Source organism: Nylanderia fulva, unplaced genomic scaffold (genome assembly GCF_048542155.1).
Source record: "Nylanderia fulva isolate GAGA-0341 unplaced genomic scaffold, ASM4854215v1 Scaffold814, whole genome shotgun sequence".
Taxonomy (NCBI): domain Eukaryota; kingdom Metazoa; phylum Arthropoda; class Insecta; order Hymenoptera; family Formicidae; genus Nylanderia; species Nylanderia fulva.
The window spans coordinates 413-20000 of record NW_028190933.1 but is presented as its reverse complement, the minus strand read 5'-3'; the positions used below and the strand labels follow the sequence as shown (position 1 = coordinate 20000).

Sequence of the window (19588 nt, the reverse complement as noted above, 5' to 3'; positions counted from 1 at the left end):
TTCTGTCAGGGGTTTTCCTTCCCCTTAGGAGGTTGCCTTACTCAACTAACGGGGCCTCCCCCCGGGTGTTATCTTCGGTGTTTTCCTTCACCTAGTGCAGTGGACAAGTCCTTTTTAGGGCCTGCACGCCCATCGCACCTCGTTCATCCATCACCACACACTCCAGCTCGGGTACCTCGGGATTGCGACACCCGTACACTACAGGGATGAGTCTGTAGTGCCCCTGAGGAAGCGCGTCACTAATTAGATGACGAGGCATTTGGCTATTTTTTTTTTTTTTTTTTCCATTGCCCGTCAACATAAAAGAAAAAATTCGACAAAAGCCAAATGCCGAAATAGGAGGAGCACGAGGACAACAATTAGGGGGTCCTAAACAACGGGTACGACCCGGGGGGACCCCCGACGTTACAAGGACGGACAGACATAAGGACGTACAAATGGGGGGCGGGTACCCCTAGGGAATTTCGTCCTCCTTACCCTATCCCCTCCCTGTCCCGCTGCATGTTCCCGGTGTGAACCACAGATGTCATCTGATTCCACCGGGTCCAATTCGTGTGGCTGCCCTGCAACACCCTGGTCGTTATGCCCCGCAAAAGTCCCTTTGCCAGCCCCATGCCCAACAGCCAGTCAGCGGACGCGAGACACCAGATTCCCCTCCATGTTATGGTGCACGAAGAGAAATCCACGTCAAGCTGCTTTACGCCTGTTTCTCGCGATATCGCCTCTACGAGTGATGCATTATCCGCATAATAGCGGACTTTGCGCTCGTGAGCATCCTCGAGTACATTCGCGCCGCTGACAACCTGCGCGTCCAACACTACGGCCTTTGAGTCACGCAGGCAAAGCAAGTCAGGCTTGCGTTTGCCCTCAACCGTGACGTACGCCGGTTCTTCAGCGTACCGTCCAGCCCACGTTTCTCAGTCCAGCAGCCAGGACCTTGCACACTGCGTTGTGCCGAAGAACGCGGCCACCGTGGATTCGGAAACAACCCTGGATGACGTGCGCAGCAGTCTCGGTGAAATTGCATCCAGCACGACACCCGGTGGCGTACCGCTCGCGCCTCATCCCCCTCGACGTACGAATACGCGTCGGCAGCGTGTTGGCGCGAACATGCACGTACTGGACAAAGTCACGGCCGGGTACAGCGTGACTTCCATTATCCACCCACCACGAGGATAAATTGGACTGCGAGCACTCCCGCAGTTCGTACCCATCCACCGATTGGTACAACCGATGGGACCACCACTTTTCCCGCAGATACTTTGACGCCAAACAAACTCCGTCACGAGTAAGAGCGCGGCGCGCCCACTCGCGCCGGCGCATCGCCCAGGTGTAGTTGGCGATGGCTTGTATCTGCGGGACCGCCGAGTTCTCGAGGCCACGCAAACGGTGGAGCATCAAGCCCGGAACCGTGGTGACCATCGCGGGAATGCCCAATCCACCACTCGCCACTGATGAGTGGAAGAAGGCCGTAGGAACATCGTGCGGGAGCCGAAGCCATTTGCGAACCGCCGCGCGTGTCATAACGTCAAGAGCTCTCAGTTTCCCAAGTGTAGCTCTACCCAGTACCAGCGAATGATAGAGACGAGGGAGAAAGAAGCAGCGGATGATCTTAAGCCGCTGCTGGGGCTTTAGAGGCGCCCTGCCTAGTCGGCCCAGAAATACGGATATGTCCGAGCCGACCTTCTTAGGTCCGGCCGGCCGAAAATTGACCCCCAAGTATTGCCATTGGGCAGATGTGTCCAGCTGCGAGAGCCAAGAACCATCTCGCAACTGAAACTGGGGAGCCGTCAAGATTTTGATTTTCTTTTCTCGACCGGACGGAACCAACGACAAAACAGAGCACTTCCTGGCTTGCAAAAGAAGCCCTCTCTCCCCCGCCATGTCTTCTACCACCCGTACGCCGGTCTGAAGACCCCACTTGGTGGCAGCGAATAGGAAAACATCATCAGCATAAGCGATGCTGTTTATACGATGCTCTCCCAGCTGGTATCCGACGTCGGCAGGTATCGATCTCATGATCTCATCCACCACCAGGCAAAATAGCACCGGTGACAGTGGATCCCCCTGCCTGACGCCTCTGCCCGCTTTAGAGAGCTCTGACCTGACACCGCGCACTTCAAACACCGTGCTGCTGTTCGCATAAATGCGCCCGATATAATCGATAAGGCCGTGAGGCAAGCCCAAGCCAGCCAAGGAATTAGTGATCGCCTCATGGCTGACACTATCAAAGGCCTTCGCGAAGTCCAGCGAAGCAACGTGTAGTTCTCGACGACGGGACCTGGCGTCCATTAGCAAGGACGCAAGGACGGCGACATTTTCGCCGCACCCATTGTCGAAACAGCGCTGCCGAAGATCTACAAGCTTGGACTCGCGAAGCCTCTGGGCCAAGATTTTGTGCAGATGCCTCACGGCCACGGAGGTAATGGAGATCGAACGGAAATCGCCCGGAAGAGCACACTCGCCCTTCTTGGGTATGAACACCGTCCGACTCACCAGCATGGATACTGGGAATCCTCCGCAATGCAGCACGATGTTGAAGAGGAGAGCTTTGATGGACGCTGGCATCGCTCTCCATAAGCGTACGCTAATGCCGTCCAATCCAGGAGCCGAGTTGAGGGGCAAGTTGATGGCTGCCACCTCCTCGCAGGAGATCGGTGCCCACGTGCCACCCAGCTCACGCTTTGATGGAACTCGCGGAGCCGGAGCGACAGGCACGGAAGCCTGCGCAACAAACGGGCTCCAATGCGCAGACATACGCTGCACATCCGGAACCACGCCTGCATGGTCGGCCCCATCCAAGATCTCCTTGGCCACACGCGACATGTTCGAGCGGAAGAGGCGCTGCACACGCGCATACTCCGCCCGTCGTCGCGCTTTCTTGCCCGGATTGGCAGCAAAGCGACGCATAGGCGGTCGCAAACGAGAAACAGTCAGAGGGAATACGCCAGTGATCCATGGGCCGACAGCATCAACACTCCGCTGGCCATCCAGCACTCCTAACCCAATCTGAGTCAGGACGCGGGAACTCCATCCCTGGATGGCTTCCACGACTGGGACTAATGCTCGAATAGCGCCGGCAAATGTGCCATACGCATCGCCCCAGCCGGGAGAAGATGGTGAAAGCGGAGGCGAGCCTGGTGATCCACGCGGAGAGATGGCTGACGCTTGAGGGGAGGCCGAAGGACTGGATCCACCAGCGGAAAGAAAAGAACTATCTCCCGACGTGGCGGACAGATCCTCCAGAGCGGCGGCAACAAGGCGTCGGTACCCACCGTTTTTCCGCATACCCTTGACAGCATCAAGAGAGCGGCTCGGAACAACGGTAAGCAGATGTTGGTTGATAAACCGAACGCCTCGATAAACCGCCAAGGCCTCTTCCCTCGCCATCATGCGCTGTTCTTCAGCGCTCCACTGGCGCTTCACCCTCTCGACGTTAATTTCCTCGTTGTATATGGCCTCGTGCGCCCGACGGCGATGAAGACCGAGTCCGTTCTTGGTGCTAAACGCGCGATTGCAATGAGGGCACGGGTACGGCAAGGCATGCGGGGACTCAGGGGCAGGGACAGCCGAGGGCAGTTGTTGATGACGAGCCGCAGCGGGAGGCTGTCGCGAAGGACCAGGGCTGGGTTCAGGAGAGGAGGACGAATGAACGACAGGACCGGCGGCCCGAGGCTGCCGCCGGAGAGAATATCCTTTTTCCTTAGAAGTGCCTGTCGTGTGTCGGCTCGAGGGGCTGGCAACCCCACGAACCCAAGCGAGGCGCAAGCGCCCCGCCAAGCCAGAGCCCCGTTGGCCGCCGGTCGAAATTTCCGCCAGCGTTGCCCGACTCTCACCACGAGGAGGTGGGGATGGCACATGGATCCGCCGGTCGCCCGGACGGAATCCTTAAGAGAGTCATAGTTACTCCCGCCGTTTACCCGCGCTTGCTTGAATTTCTTCACGTTGACATTCAGAGCACTGGGCAGAAATCACATTGCGTCAACACCCGCGAGGGCCATCGCAATGCTTTGTTTTAATTAGACAGTCGGATTCCCCTAGTCCGTGCCAGTTCTGAGCTGAGCGTTGAATGGCGGCCGAAGAGGACGACCACGACGGCTCGCGCCGCCACGGAAGCCTCGCAGCAAGGAAGATCCGCGGGAGGCCAAGGCACGGGACCGAGCTCGGATCCCGGGACCGGCGCGAGAACGCCGACCGTTCATCTCGCCCAGGCCCGGCACGTCAGCCAGACCCGCTTCCCGACCAAGCCCGACACGCCCCGCTCCTCAGAGCCAATCCTTATTCCGAAGTTACGGATCCAATTTGCCGACTTCCCTTACCTACATTATTCTATCGACTAGAGGCTCTTTACCTTGGAGACCTGCTGCGGATATGGGTACGAACCGGCGCGACACCTCCACGTGGTCCTCTCCTGGATTTTCAAGGTCCGAGGGGAAGATCCGGACACCGCCGCAACTGGGGTGCTCTTTGCGTTCCAAACCCTATCTCCCTGCTAGAGGTTTCCAGGGAACTCGAACGCTTATACAGAAAAGAAAACTTTTCCCGGATCTCCTGACGGCGTCTCCAGGTCATTTTGGGTTACCCCGACAAACACTCTTACGAGGGCCCGAATTGTATGCGGTTCCGCTGCCGGGTTCCGGAATAGGAACCGGATTCCCTTTCGCCCGACGGGCGTGTGTCTTTCGTATAATATTTATTATTATTTCTCGACACTCGAGTATATTGTACGCCGTCATTGACATAGGATTTCTCCTAGGGCTTAGGATCGACTGACTCGTGTGCAACGGCTGTTCACACGAAACCCTTCTCCACGTCAGTCCTCCAGGGCCTCGCTGGAGTATTTGCTACTACCACCAAGATCTGCACCGACGGCGGCTCCAGGCAGGCTCGCGCCCAGACCCTTCTGCGCTCACCGTCGCGACCCTCCTACTCGTCAGGGCTTCGTGACGACACAAGAGAAGACTAACGCCCGCTCCCGGTTGCCGCCCCACTTGCCGCTGACGGCAGAGTATAGGCTCGACGCTTCAGCGCCATCCATTTTCAGGGCTAGTTGCTTCGGCAGGTGAGTTGTTACACACTCCTTAGCGGATTCCGACTTCCATGGCCACCGTCCTGCTGTCTTAAGCAACCAACGCCTTTCATGGTGTCCCATGAGCGTCGAGTTGGGCGCCTTAACTCTGCGTTTGGTTCATCCCACAGCGCCAGTTCTGCTTACCAAAAATGGCCCACTTGGCACTCTGATCCGAAGATGCTCGTGGCTTCATAATTCAAGAAAGCCAGAGATCTCACCCATTTAAAGTTTGAGAATAGGTTGAGGTCGTTTCGGCCCCAAGGCCTCTAATCATTCGCTTTACCAGATGAGACTCGCGCGCGTTCCGTGCGGAACGGCCGAGTGCCAGCTATCCTGAGGGAAACTTCGGAGGGAACCAGCTACTAGATGGTTCGATTAGTCTTTCGCCCCTATACCCAGTTCCGACGATCGATTTGCACGTCAGAATCGCTACGGACCTCCATCAGGGTTTCCCCTGACTTCGTCCTGACCAGGCATAGTTCACCATCTTTCGGGTCCCAACGTGTACGCTCTGGGTGCGCCTCTTCTCGCGACGAGAACGAGACGCCCCGGGAGTGCGAGGCCGCATCGCGACGCGGCCCATCCTCCCTAGGTCGACGGCCAGGGCCGACCTTCACTTTCATTACGCCTTTAGGTCTCGCGACAAGTCCCAATGACTCGCGTACATGTTAGACTCCTTGGTCCGTGTTTCAAGACGGGTCCTAAGAGTACCCAAAGCAGTAGCGTCGCCGACCGGTATCGGTCTCCCGCGAGACCGCGGGAGACGTTCGCAGGCCTGTCGAAGGTGTACCGTACTGTAACCAACAGCGGGCCAGGACCGGGGACGGCGCGAAGTCCGTAACCTCCGAGTACCGTGGCACGCGCTTGCGACGGTCTCGACGCACCGTGAATAGTGCGGCCTGATACCTTGCGCGTACCGCCGAGCAGCCGGCCGGGCGACCGAGGGTTTGTCGCGTGCCGTTTTACCGGCGACGCGGCAGACACCGCACCCGGGCCGTAGACCGACACCCAGCGGGTCGCGACGTTCTACTTGGGGAGAAGTGCACGACGACAAGCGCCGGACATCGGCGCATGGTAGCGTGCCCGCGCGCGAGCCGCAAGGACTTCGCGGGACATCGCCGACCGACGCGAAGCCAGCGCCGCTGACGATGAATCTTCCCGTTCGATCTTTTGGGTTTCTTAGGTTTACCCCTGAACGGTTTCACGTACTCTTGAACTCTCTCTTCAAAGTTCTTTTCAACTTTCCCTCACGGTACTTGTTCGCTATCGGTCTCGTGGTCGTATTTAGCCTTAGATGGAGTTTACCACCCACTTAGAGCTGCACTCTCAAGCAACTCGACTCTAAGGAGAGATCCTCCCGAGGCGCGCACCGGTCGCTACGGGCCTGGCACCCTCTACGGGTAAGTGGCCCCATTCAAGATGGACTTGGACGCGACGCGGCACCTCGGGATAAGCGGATCCTCCCAAACACCACATTTCCCTGCGGCGGAACCGCGGGATTCGGTGCTGGGCTCTTTCCTGTTCGCTCGCCGCTACTAAGGAAATCCTGGTTAGTTTCTTTTCCTCCGCTTAATATGCTTAAATTCAGCGGGTAATCTCGCCTGCTCTGAGGTCGTCGCATAGTGAGTTTTCGTAGCCGTTTGCCTCCTCCGCGTCGTTCATCGTCGTCTCTCCTCTATAATATATATTATAAGAGGGAGAGAGAGAGAACGTCGAACGAGAGAGCAGCAGCGGCAGCACACGAAATACGCGAGAAGGCAAATCGCCGGGGCGCTAACCGCACACACACTCGTTGGTGGTAATGGAGACGATATATCGCGGGGTTCGAGATTCTCGGCTCTCCCTTCTCTTTTATATACGAAATTCGGGCGGAATCGATTCGACGAGTACACGACGCGGCGCGCCGGTCCCCTTTTTTCGCTTTACGAAAATTTCGTGGACTCGGACACGCGGTCGGCTCGCGATTCAAAACCCTTCTCCGTAAAGAGGTAAAGGATTACGAATGCTCTCTCCGCCGGACGACGACGCGCCGTATATTTCTCCGTAATACCGTTATGTGTGCGGGCAAGGGCGCTTCGGCATAAGACGCGCGAGCGCTATCGCACCGAGAGACGCGGCACAGAGTGCGAGAGCAGTCCGGTCAGTCTGTGTGATGTACGGAGAGGAGAGACGGTGAGACAAGCGCTACCTACTTTCGGGAGACAACGACGCACGCGCCGCTCTAGGGAAAGCGGTGCCATTCACCGTCCTGACCCTTTTTTTGGCCGTTTGTTGCTCCCTTCGCGCGCGCTCTTACTCTCATCCCATTTCTCCTTGGCTCTCGCGTACCCACACGACTTGGATACACAAACACGCTCCCCCTCTTAATTCGCGCAGCATTCTCTAGGCGCGCGTTTGCCAACGTTTTACACGCTTGTGCGCTTCTCCTTATTATTATTTCGGTGTGTCATTTCAGACGACGCCAGGATTTGCACCGCGGCCGGTCGGCGCGGCACAGACACCTCGGGCGAACGTCCAACGATCGCTCGTACGCCCATTGTAAGCGTTGCACAGGGCACAGGCGACGCGCGCGCCATTCTCTGGTCGCCCGCGTCGTGGCCGTGCGCGCTTTTCGGGCGCAAGCAGTTTAGGGGTACTAAAACGACCCTCAGCCAGGCGTGGTCCGGGAATTGTATCCGTGGACCGCAATGTGCGTTCGAAATGTCGATGTTCATGTGTCCTGCAGTTCACAAGTTGACGCGCAATTAGCTGCGTTCTTCATCGACCCACGAGCCAAGTGATCCACCGTTCAGGGTAATCGTTTGAAATTTTTGCGTTCGCGAAGAAACGCGCTTCTCGTTCAACCATCGTGGTCTCTTCTCTCGGACGAGAGAGAGAGAATAATTGTGGTGGCTCTTCGATCAGCCTGTCCGCGCGCGTCCGAGGACCCGCCGCCTCCCGCCAGGAAAGGCTACGACACAAAGATAGAGTTGTGTGTTTCTTGTTCGGAGCGTCTCTCCCGCAACGGGAGAGCCGGGGCGGAAGCTCTTTGAAGAAACCGTCGGACCGACACAGTTGATAGATTGGTCGAAATATCATCGATCCCATCTCTGTGTTATATATATATTACAATAATATATGGGGGTCCTCTCGCTCGGCACTCGCGGTCGCACACCGTGTGTTCTCGGCACGCTGACCGCTGCCCCGCGACAACGGGGAGGGCGCGCGTCGACGAACGTCGTGGGTGCTGCACACACGCGTGCGCGGGCATAGGTTACCACCGGTTCGCGCTCAACGCCGAATCGACGCTCTGTGTGTGTGTGGCCGGAGAATGGCACACACACGAGCGTGATCGCGAAGCGTCTTGCTCCGAATCGTCGTCGAACACCGCCGGGCGCGCTGCTCTGCTTGCCGACTACTTTCGGTCAGAGAGGCGCGACGGCGTCCGTCAAAACACAACAACAAATTTCGTCAAATCCGTTATTTTCTTTTTCTCTGAGAGCGCCTTTTCAGCGCGTCCATTCAGTCGCCGACTGCTGCGAGCGCGCGTCTCTCCCAAAAGAGAGGACTCTCGACGCAGAGCAGGACCTCCGGAACGTTAATGATCCTTCCGCAGGTTCACCTACGGAAACCTTGTTACGACTTTTACTTCCTCTAAATGATCAAGTTTGGTCATCTTCCCGGTAACATCGGCAATGCCGAGACATTGCCGCGCACCAGTCCGAAGACCTCACTAAATCATTCAATCGGTAGTAGCGACGGGCGGTGTGTACAAAGGGCAGGGACGTAATCAACGCGAGCTTATGACTCGCGCTTACTGGGAATTCCTCGTTCATGGGGAACAATTGCAAGCCCCAATCCCTAGCACGAAGGAGGTTCAGCGGGTTACCCGAGCCTTTCGGCCAGGGAACACACGCTGATTCCTTCAGTGTAGCGCGCGTGCGGCCCACATCTAAGGGCATCACAGACCTGTTATTGCTCAATCTCGTGCGGCTAGAAGCCGCCTGTCCCTCTAAGAAGATTTGTTTGTACGTTGGTAGTAAAAACCCGCCAGCCGAAGCCGGGGCCTTCGCGATACCATAAGGTACGCCTATTTAGCAGGCTAGAGTCAGTGAGTGTGTGTGTTTCAAGGGGTATTTGGCGAAATGGTATGTGGTGGCCATGTATTGCCAGTAATGTAAGTGTATCGAGCCGTCTTGGCGTACATGGACAAGGTATGTGAGACGCCGGAGAAAGCGTCTGCTGATAGGTAATGGATGCGAATGCCGTCCCCCCACCCCCCCCCCCCCCCCCCCCCCCCCCCCCCCTCTCCCTTTTGGTATAGCAAGGGTGGAGGAGCAGAGAGAGTGAAAGCGCTGGTAGAGTATTGAGGAATGGGCTGATTGCGAGCGGGATGAATGTTTGTTTTTTTTTTGTTGAATGAGCCAAGCGAGTTTTACTCGTTCAGCGGGCCGAAGTGAGAGGACAATCGATGTCACTTTTTGTTTTTTTCGTGACCGGCGGGTGAAGGAGGTGCCGGTATGAGTTGAAGTAAAGCCTACTGGGGATGATGACCATACGAACGTATTGTAATACGGATTGTACACAGAGAGAATGTAGGTCGAATGAGGGCATGCGTAGAAATGGGTGTGCAATGGACGTAACTGGGAAGGATTAGGTGATCTATGCAGAGGTGCGTTAGAGGCTGCAGCGAGCGCATAGACGAAGCGCTGCGCAAGTACTTTAAGAGCGAATGATGTAATGGATCCATATGCGAATGATCGTGGATGACGAGGTGTAAACTCTTTGTAGCATTGAAGCTTGGTGGTTTACGGATGAGCTGAGAAAACGGAAGAAGGCTGTAGAAGAAGCAGACGTGCCTACCAGCGTGCGAGAAAGAGGATGGAAGCAGAGTGGAGAAATAATGAATGAATATAAGTATGTTTTTGCGGGAGTATAGGATGAAAATGCGAAAAGTGCAAGAGAATTGGGAAGCGATTTTTGTGCGTGACTGGGAAGAGGGATCCATGGAGGCGGGATGTATATAAGGTGGGTGCATGGAAAGCGTGATAAGGGTAAGAATTAAGTGTCATAAAAGTGGGTGATAGAGGACGAGTACATGGAAAGAAGGCCGGATGAGCTAATGAAGAGATTTCTTCCCGGCAGCAAGGACGAACTTGGCGATAGACGCCAGTGGAGACCGTGAGGGAGGACGAAAAGCAGTTTGAATGGAGCGAAGTGGATGTGGGCAGTGATATCGGGGATGAAAAGTGGGTAAGGCACCTGGTATGGATGGTGTGAGTGCCTGAGATGTTGCGAGCGATTTGGCGTGCGTCCCGGTCTGGGAAAGAAATGTATGATGTAGTCTGAATACATTGTTACGTCCCGTTCGCAGTCGCGGCGTGTGTATTCGCTAGTGTATTGATTCGCGTTGCATGCGTACGCGAACTATTGCCGCGAGACAACGTCGTATTACGGAAATTTTTCCGGGGATACCCAGGAAACGAAGGGTTTTCCGACAAAGGTTGCCGATGCGGAGGAAAGGGAAAGAAGTGTTACCCTTAAATAGCAGTTACGACGCGTGACCTATCTGTATTTCTTAAGTATGCTCGTTGTTTCGTCTTCTATCCCTCGCCGGGACGCTATCTGGGTTACGGCGAGTAGTCTTCGTATACAGACTCGCAAGTTCGCATAGGTCACCCGCCCTGTGAGAGGGGGCGGTGCTGTTGCTGTCAAGTTCCGCAAACTATCCCAACTATAATCCACCAGTTTAGGCTATGTGTCCGGATTCCGCGTCCAAACAATTGAGAGTTCGAGGTAACGTCTGCTAAGCATGACAGACAAAGAGCGGCTTTATTTCAAATGGTGTTACCCGATACGACTTGACAGTAATACGGAGCTCGATAGTTATTAGGAGATTAACTCCTGGAAGATGGGTTACAACCTCTAAAGGGGATTGGGCACATCTATCATTGCTCCACGTTAGTGTATTAAAAGATCATGCGTTGTTCGCTCGTATATGGGGTTGATGAGAACCGGACGTTGTCGAAGTCGGTAAATGTCGGCAAAGTGATTCCGATGTGGCGTCGATATAACGTCGGCAACTATCGGTAACGATCGTCCGGTAAAGGCCGTCGGTATAAGCCGGTGGTAAATCGTTGGTAAATCGTCGATAAAAGAACGTACGTCGGTATAACTGTTGGTTAAATCGAGAGTGGTTCTTATCGTTTTTGGTTAAATGACTACTTTGTGTACGGATTTACGAAGTTATTCCTGAGACACGAAGATTTTTAAAAGATTGAATTATTTGGCGTTTTTTTTCCGTGTTAAAGTTCGAGAGTTTACCGTGTGTCAGTGGACGACCTAGTTTTATAGCCTTACCCTTTTTTTATAGCTTCCGCCGTGACGATGAAAAGGAGGAAAAATGCGCGGAGATTTTTCTAGAATGTTCTCTTCCACGTGGTAAAACCTTCCTCTGGAATTTGCTAACCCGCACGCGCGATTCCTCAGGTTAACATGAATTTCACTTACCTTTGACAACTTCTTGATCGTGCGGCTGTACTTGAGTAGTGCGTCGGCGCGGGTCGTTCACTGGGAATGTTGGCGGCGCAGCCGTCGTGGTTGGAACGTTATTGGTATGCACTTCCACTGAGGCAGTTTCGTCGCTCTATTATTTTTAATGTTGCATGTCCTCGTATTCAGGATCGGCCTGATACTCCACTCCGAGAAATTGAGAGTATTCCTCGGTCGCTATTCACGATAGAGTCAGTTTTTAGTTTGCGTAGTTGATTCTTACTTCCCGCGCGTCCGCTTCTTAGGCATATTGAATTTGATGCCTCCTCTGAATGATTACTAAAATAAGGAGGGTTGATAATGCGGCGGACCGCACTATCAATTCCTTATTTTGCAATGCGAGAATGTTAATTCGAACTGTGAGAGCGTGGTCCGCTCCAAAACAGTTTAAATTATTCTGAATTCAAATGCCGTAGACAGATTTAAACGCTGTCGATTTTATCACGGGAGTGGAAGTTTGAGGAGTACTGAACACTAGTTTTTCCACACATGAATAGACTGATTTATTCGTATGTAAGTACAGGATTTGAAACTAAACTAGAATTTAGACTTAGACTTAGAATTTAAATTTAGAGTAGTATCTTATACTTAGAGTAGAATTTTAGAATTAGAGTTAGATTTGGACTCAGAGTAGATTTAGAAGTGCGACTGTACTGTTTTGGTGTCGCGCAGAAGAACTGACGAAATCGGGACTTGTTCTGAGGTCCCTGTCGTTCGGCGTCTCGGGCGGCGGCGGCCTTGAGAGGGGAACTCTCCGGATAGGGGCTCTCCATCGTGTGGGAGACCTAGGCGCTAACGAAGCGCCACGGCTTATTTTCTATGCGGAGTAAGCTTCATGGCCGTCTTTGGCGGTTTTTTCAAATAATGTTTGATATTTGTATGATTTTATTTCTTATAGATGGAACAAAATTTACATACCCTGACATATTAATGAAGCCGGAACGTGACAACAGCGTGTTTTCCCCCCGGCGTGTAAAACTGCGCGTGTGTTAGTGTTTAGTGCAGTCCCCCGATAAACCTAGGTCGGACCCTGGGTCTTCTAGGCCATTGACTGCTGGTCCGTGCTGGTGGAAAGTTTGGAGCGAATGATGGTTGGAAGACTCGAGCGAACGATGGTGTGGAAGAAGTGGTGACGCTCAGTACGGATCGAAGGAATCGTCGCGAGGATGTGTGGAATCGAGTGCAGACTGGGTGAATGGGTCGGAGAGAAAGTATGTGTTAGAGTTTTTCGGGACTTCAAAGGAGCGGTTTTTATAACCTAGAGGGGAATGTGTGATCCGAGAACTTGCGTGAGGTTGAAATGTGAAGAAATTGAATTAGGAAGAGCGATTTTAGCGGCAGCGTGTATGCATGATGGGTGCGTGTGACACAATGTAGAACGACTTAAAGCGTGTCTGCCCGCAGGCTCCATCTGTGATCCATTTATATGGAACCTAAGATGGATGAACTGTTGTGGTGGCGGCGCGTGAGAGTGAATGTAAAGTGTTGCTTACGCGGATGACATGGTTTTTGGTCGTGGAAGGACAGACCCGAACGGATTTGAGAGAAGGGTACTAAGTGGATGAGAATGGTGTACGAATGGGGAGTGAAGTAGTGGTGAGAGTGTCTGCGACAGACTGTGATGATGTTGATGAAAGGTAGTAGGGCTGGGACAGCCTCCCAATGCACGAGTGAATGATAGATGCTGAGGTGTGCGAGTAGCGTGAAATATCTGGGTGTTTTGTGTGAAGTCAAAGGATGAACTACAAGGTTTCCTCTGGATGTCTGAGAAAGAATGTATAAATTTTGGGAAAATTAGACGCGTTGAGAAGGAGTGGGGTTTGCGAAGAAAACTGTGACTGGTGTTGTATAAATGTCGTTTCATGTCGTGTGTGATGTATGGAGCTAGTGTATGGTATGGAGTTATGTCGATTTGACATATGCGAGGTAGCTCATAAATATGTGCCATCGAGGTGGTGATGAGTGCGTGTCTAATGTATGTAGAACGGTCTTCACTTCACTGCGGGCATGCAAGTCCTTATGGTGGCTTGCCGTGGGACCTGGATGCGTGAGAAGAGGAGTGTTTGCATAAATAAGAGGGAATTAGTATGATGAGTATGATGTATGAATATATGACGTGCGTGAGAGAGATGTGTTGAAGGATTTATGGAATTGGTGAGTGAAAGGCTGTATGAGATGTGTCAAGAATAGCTGGACTAAGTGCGAGAAAGTAAGAGTTACGTATGAATTTATAAGAATGTAAGGTTCGCGGGTGAGTGCCGAGAGTTCGAGCCTAGCTTGAGCCTGGGCTATAATCCTGACAGGGCAGGAATTTTGAATGAATTCCTGTATAAGCGTGGGCTGTCTGAAGAGTGAGAGCTGTGTCATTCTGATGCGGAGAGGAGAATTAAGCATGTTGTTGGTTGAGTGTCCAATGTTGGTGATGTGAGGAATCCTGAGTGAGTGTGGTGGGTGATTGTGCGAGAGAATGGCAGTGTGGAGTGAGTCCGCATGTTGGAATGTTAAGGAAAGTATGAAAGTGTTGGTGTGTATGCGAAGATTTGTATTTCTAGAAGGAGGGCTCTGCTGAAAAGAGATAAAGAAGCCGATGTTCCCGAGGAACAGGCGACCACTGCCTTGGGATGTAGCCTCCGAAATCGGAAGTTGGTCTCGGCCACGAAATCCAACCAGTGATCTTGACGTACCGAACGGCGGTAGTCTGTTTGCCCAGGGGGATTCGTCCCCCGTCCCGGCAATTGAGGTGGGACTCTGGGGGGTAGTGGTTGAAGCCGTGCGGTTAGGGGCTCTGGGGCCTCGACGGGTGAGCAGCGTATCTGCTCGGGCCCAGTCCTCACCGGGTAGAGCGTTGGACAGGCGCTCCCCCCAACCGGGTTTGGGTTGCCGAAATCCTGCAAACCGGGCGCTACTGGTATTTCCGCCTGCTGGAACGAGCTGATTGGGCTTTCCCAATTCCCGCACCCGGGGGGTCGTGTGTTTAAAGCCCCCGAGAGGTCCGCACGTTAATCAACCCGGGACATTTTTTTCCTTTTTCTCCCCCCGGGCTACGACGATTCGACTATAGGGGCATGAGCCCCCGGGGCCCCGGGGTCCCTTTCAACCGGTGGGGGGCATCGTGTTGGGGGCTGCTGGCCGCGGGGAGGTTAAGTTGCGCGACCCCCAACACCCCCCAGGGGCACCTGGCGCAACCTCTGGGTATTAATCCCCTTACCCGGGTGATGGAGGCTCTCCCCGGTGGACTTTTTTTTTCCTGCCATACTCGGGGGATTACAGGGGAAAAACAAACTAAAAAAAAACCCCAAAACGGGCATCTTTGGAAACACTAATGCTGGCACAAAGAAACCAAAAAACCTGAACCCAAAAAAAAGAGAGAAAAAGAGTTTGTGTTTCCAAAGGGATCTGTAAGTAATCCCCACCCCCTTCGGTATCCCCCAAAAAACACTGAAAAACGCTGAGGGCCCAAAAGGCGATGTTTCGAAATGGAAGGAGGGTTTAAAAAGATTAAACAAGCACGGATAAATGAAGTGAGGAGATGTGGAACAAAGGGAAACACTCGAGACTTTCATGTTTAATGATACAAAAAAATAAAAAATCGGCAATAAAAAAAATATTTCCAAAGGGGCAGTACTAGAAATGACACAAAATGTAGTTTAGAAAAAGAAAAAGGGAAAGCTGCTTACCAAGCGTTGACTTGGGGCCAAAAGGCCTCCTACCCCATTTAGGGGCGGACCCAAGGACTGCACGGGTGCTGTAAAAAAAAAAGAAAGGAGGTCAACACGCCAAAGTACTATTAAACCATAAAAGAAACGAAGAGCGAAAAAAAGTGAAAAAAAGAAGGGTTTAAAAGGGAAACGACAATAAAAAAAAAAAGGCGAGGAAAAGGGCATAAGGAAAAGGGGAAGGAAAAGGAGTGGGGTGGGGGGATAAAAGACGGGGATTTTTGGGAAAAAAGAAAAACCTACACAAAAAAAATTGAAGAGGAGCCAAAAAAATAATCCTATTTATAATTTTATGACGTAGACGGGAATAAATTTTGAAGACTAAAAGAAGATTCATACTTAAAAATGTACACCGATCCAATCAAAATAGAGAAACAAAAAGGTTGTGGGGGAAAACTATGACTCCCCGGGGGGGTCCTCAAAGCAACCGCGCGATGGTATTTAAGAGAGTCGGGGTTGGTTGTGATGCGCCAACGAAGTCCTCTAGAAAGGGACCTTTCACCTCTCCCCGTCCATTGACCTCCACCTCCCGGGGCTCCCGGAAACGGCCTACTTTAATTAAAAACCGGGTAGGTGTCACTAAGAAGTGTACACGAAGTGCGCCCCTAAGGGTTTGGGCCCTGCCCTACGGTCATGGTGAGTTTGGGGCAAAGAAAGACCGGGGTTTTTGGGGGCCCCGGGTTGTAAATCCTTGCCCCCCTACACACTTTAATTATGGAAAAAATTTGAATGAAACTGCCCCGGGGTTCTCGAGGCCCGGGGACGCGTGCGGGGGCCGCTTAGTGAGAGCGCGAGAGGGCGGGGGACCTACGGGGTCCGCTGGTCCGTCGAAACCCTATAAGCCCACCGGCTGAATGGACAGCCTAGAGGGGGAAAAATGGTCACTTGAGCATTTTTTGGCGGGTTTCCGAAACTGCGTGGTTTGGTGCCACAAATACGTGCTCCCCCCACTACAAGCCAACATGCTATCAATTTTGGGGGTTTACGTCCGGCAATTCACCTTACGGAAATCACTTTATCCCCAAGGGTCTTCTTTTTGCGTCTACCCCTGGGAAAACGTTCGAGAACTGCCTCTACTTTTTGGGGCAACCTGCGGGCCGGCTTACCCTGGATGCCGAGACTTGAGTTTCCCGATTGAGAAAGTCGGATGGAAAAGGAATTCTGCGGGTGGGGCAAAAATAAAATATTTTCAAGTAAAAAATTGTTTTTCATTTAAAAACCTTTATGTCGACAAATTACTGGTCCTGACTCGGCAATTTTTTGGAACTGTTTACAATGTTATTGATTTTCCTGTTCAGAGCGTTAGATTGGTTAAGATATTTAAAAAAGGAACTAAAATTATTCTGTCTCCTTCGGGGATAAAAATTATTGACGTCGTCGGAGCGAGTACCACGGGGTCCTCGTAAAAAATTTTGGGGAATTTGGGTTGTAAAAATGGTCGTTTTCAGAGTGCAATTTTTGGGGTTTGATCGGGACGAAAATTTCAGGGTTTAAAAATTGATGTTTTTGGTCTTTTAAGTAGTTTTGATTCTGAATGAGACTTTTTCAAAAATTGGGGGTAAAATGTCAATTGTGGAGGAATATTTTTAAATTGGCAATAAGTGCGAAGAGGGAGGTTTTTTAAATTATTCCCCGTTGGGTAATTTTTAAAAGTTTTTGATTTAGGGTCTTCGAATCTACGTTCGCGTACCTGTGAAGGTCTCCGTTTCGATCGTCTATTTTCCGGAAAGGAGGACCTCTAACGGTTTTAAAAATCACATAAAAATCAAAAATGATTGTTCTATTATTTGAAAAATTGAAAAATTCCTTTGTACGTGATTTTCCGAGTGGAGCGAACAAAAAAGAAAGGTTAAACTTTTGCGAGAAAGCCCTTCACCTTTAAAAAAAATTAAACCTTTTGCAGTATTTTTAAAAACCTGTATTTAAAAAAGAAGGAATAAAAGGGAAAAAGGAAGGATTTGAATAGGGATTAATTTGCGTTGAAATTTATACTTGTGTTTTAATCTTTAATAAATTTAAATCTTAAACTTTGAAAAAGTAATTTTTTTGAAAAAATAAATCTTTGACTTTGAAGTTAAAAAAAATTGGGCCAATGAATACAAAACACGTCATTGATGGGAAAGTAAAATTTGCAAATTTTTGGAAAATCGGGGTTTTTAAAGCATGAAAAAATAGAGAGATGGTGTCATCCGGTTATTCCGGGGCTCAGTCCTGGCTTATAGGCTAAGCACGTTCACTTTACTAAACGGCATCTCTGAGAGATTTTTCGAATTTACCTTTGACGGATATTTAATGGTTTAAGGGGTTAGAATGAGGGGTTGAATAAATATTAATATCTATATTAAGTATTAAAACGTGTAGCTTCAGGGAAACAAAAATTTAATTGTAAAATTTGAAATTAAATTTTTTTTAATAACATTAAAACCACTTCATTTGGGTTTTGGAAAATAATTCTTAGGTTTTTAAAACAGAGAGAGAGTAAGCAGGGAAGGGGGAAGAAATGTACGGTTCCCGTGGTTCCGGTCCCCGAAGGGTTTAAGGACGTTCACTTTACAGAAAGTGCTTCAAATCGTAGTAACAATTTAACCTTAACAGGGGTATGGGTTTTTTTACAAATAGGGTAAATTTTGGGGTACACTTGTCAAAAAAAAATTTAAATATCATATCAAGATCACTGCAGTCGGGGTGGTAAAGTAAAACGCAATTATGGAAAATGCAAGTATTTAAAACATAAAAAAATAGAAGGTAGGGATACTCCGGTTTTTCCGGGTTCTCAGGTCCTGGTCTTATTTGGCTAAGCTACTTCCTTTACTAACTGCATCTCTGAATGATTTGCGAAATTTTCCTTCTGACGGATATAATATTTTTAATGTGACTGAGGAATTAGCGTTTTCATTCGCTAAAAGGTAGTAGTACGGGGGTTCATACTATATAATAAGCTGATATATAAAAAACATAATAATTTATTTAAAAGATGAATAATAATGCGATATGGGTTAAAATATTGAATATATTGGGTAAAATATTAAATAGATCGACGATTGTAAAACAGACGTATCGATCAAATCGTAGATTGGAAAAATTCGAACGCAGAGTAATATATGGCTTATTTTCTGTATTCAAAATTTAGGTTTAAAGTAAATAAGATTGGTTCAAAATTTTGTGGGTTTAAAAAAAATTAAATTTGATTCGTAATGTAAATAAGATTGAGTTCGAATTCAGTGGGTTAAAATTAATTAAAATTTTGATTTAAAAATAAAGATGTCCGTCGCGCTTTACTATTTGGGATATGTAACTGGGTTAAATCTCACAAGTTAGACAATGTCTTATGTGCCTTGCTATGGTACACTTCGCTACTTGGTTTCTTTCCCCCCTGAGTTAAGAGCTGAGGGGCCTCGGTACCTGGTCCGAAAAAGGGGGCTATTCTCGATGTCTTTAGACCCCTTTTTTTTGCTGGTTGAGTCTGGATTGTTTTGCTGGAACCACTGCGACAAATCCTGCCCGGGTTTCCCTGCCGGGACCGGGGTTTTTATACCCAAAATGGGCTGCCCCCCCATCGGGGGTTTGGGTCAGCCCCAAAGTAAGAGAGATGTGCCGGGGAATACCCAGATAACTGTTCCTGGTAGAGATTGCGCGGGTTTAAATCCTGGGGAGTGGCTTCTTTTTTAAGATACGGGGGTTCCAGGTGACTCATCCCCGGCGCTCCGACTTCCTTTCCATTCTCGGTAGCGATAGCTTATGCCTTTTTTGGGTATGCGCTCCGACTTTCTTAAACTTCTTCTTTGGAATCGATTTGCGGGGGCTTTGGACTCATCGCTATGCGGCTTGCAAAAGGGCCTTCGGTTGCAAAATGTTTCCCCGCTTTTCCATGCATTTCCACGCTTTTTCTAGAACCTTCTAGAAACTTTTGTTTTCCCTTGCAGTAAGCCCAGTTCCATATAAGCGGCTTTTTATACATAAATTTAATTCTTAGTATACTTCTTTTTAAGCGATATATATAAAATTAAATATTTTTAGGGAAAAAGAATTTTTTTGTGTTAATATATATATATATATATTTGTACTTTTAAATTTAAAAACTATTTAAATATATAATATTTTAATTTATTAGTAAAAAGAAAATTTTGTCTTTTACTGCTTGAAATCGCCGGAAATACCATAGTCTTTTTCGTATTGAAATCGCCAGAGAATACTACATGTCTTATACGTCTTGAATCGCCCGAGAATATATTATGCGTCAAAGTTACATTTATATATAATATATTATATT

General features: G+C 50.1%; 1 non-coding gene and 1 pseudogene across 1 annotated transcript; both read right to left on the bottom strand.

Annotated features, from left to right (window-relative positions):
- Positions 1-6686, bottom strand: part of LOC114932212 (large subunit ribosomal RNA) — a 10787-nt pseudogene extending 4101 nt beyond the window's left edge.
- A 1026-nt stretch (positions 6687-7712) lies between these two features.
- LOC114932209 (5.8S ribosomal RNA) lies at positions 7713-7867 on the bottom strand. Its single transcript, XR_003819835.2, has one exon. It is a non-coding gene; the product is annotated as a 5.8S ribosomal RNA (ribosomal RNA).
- Positions 7868-19588: the final 11721 nt, after the last annotated feature.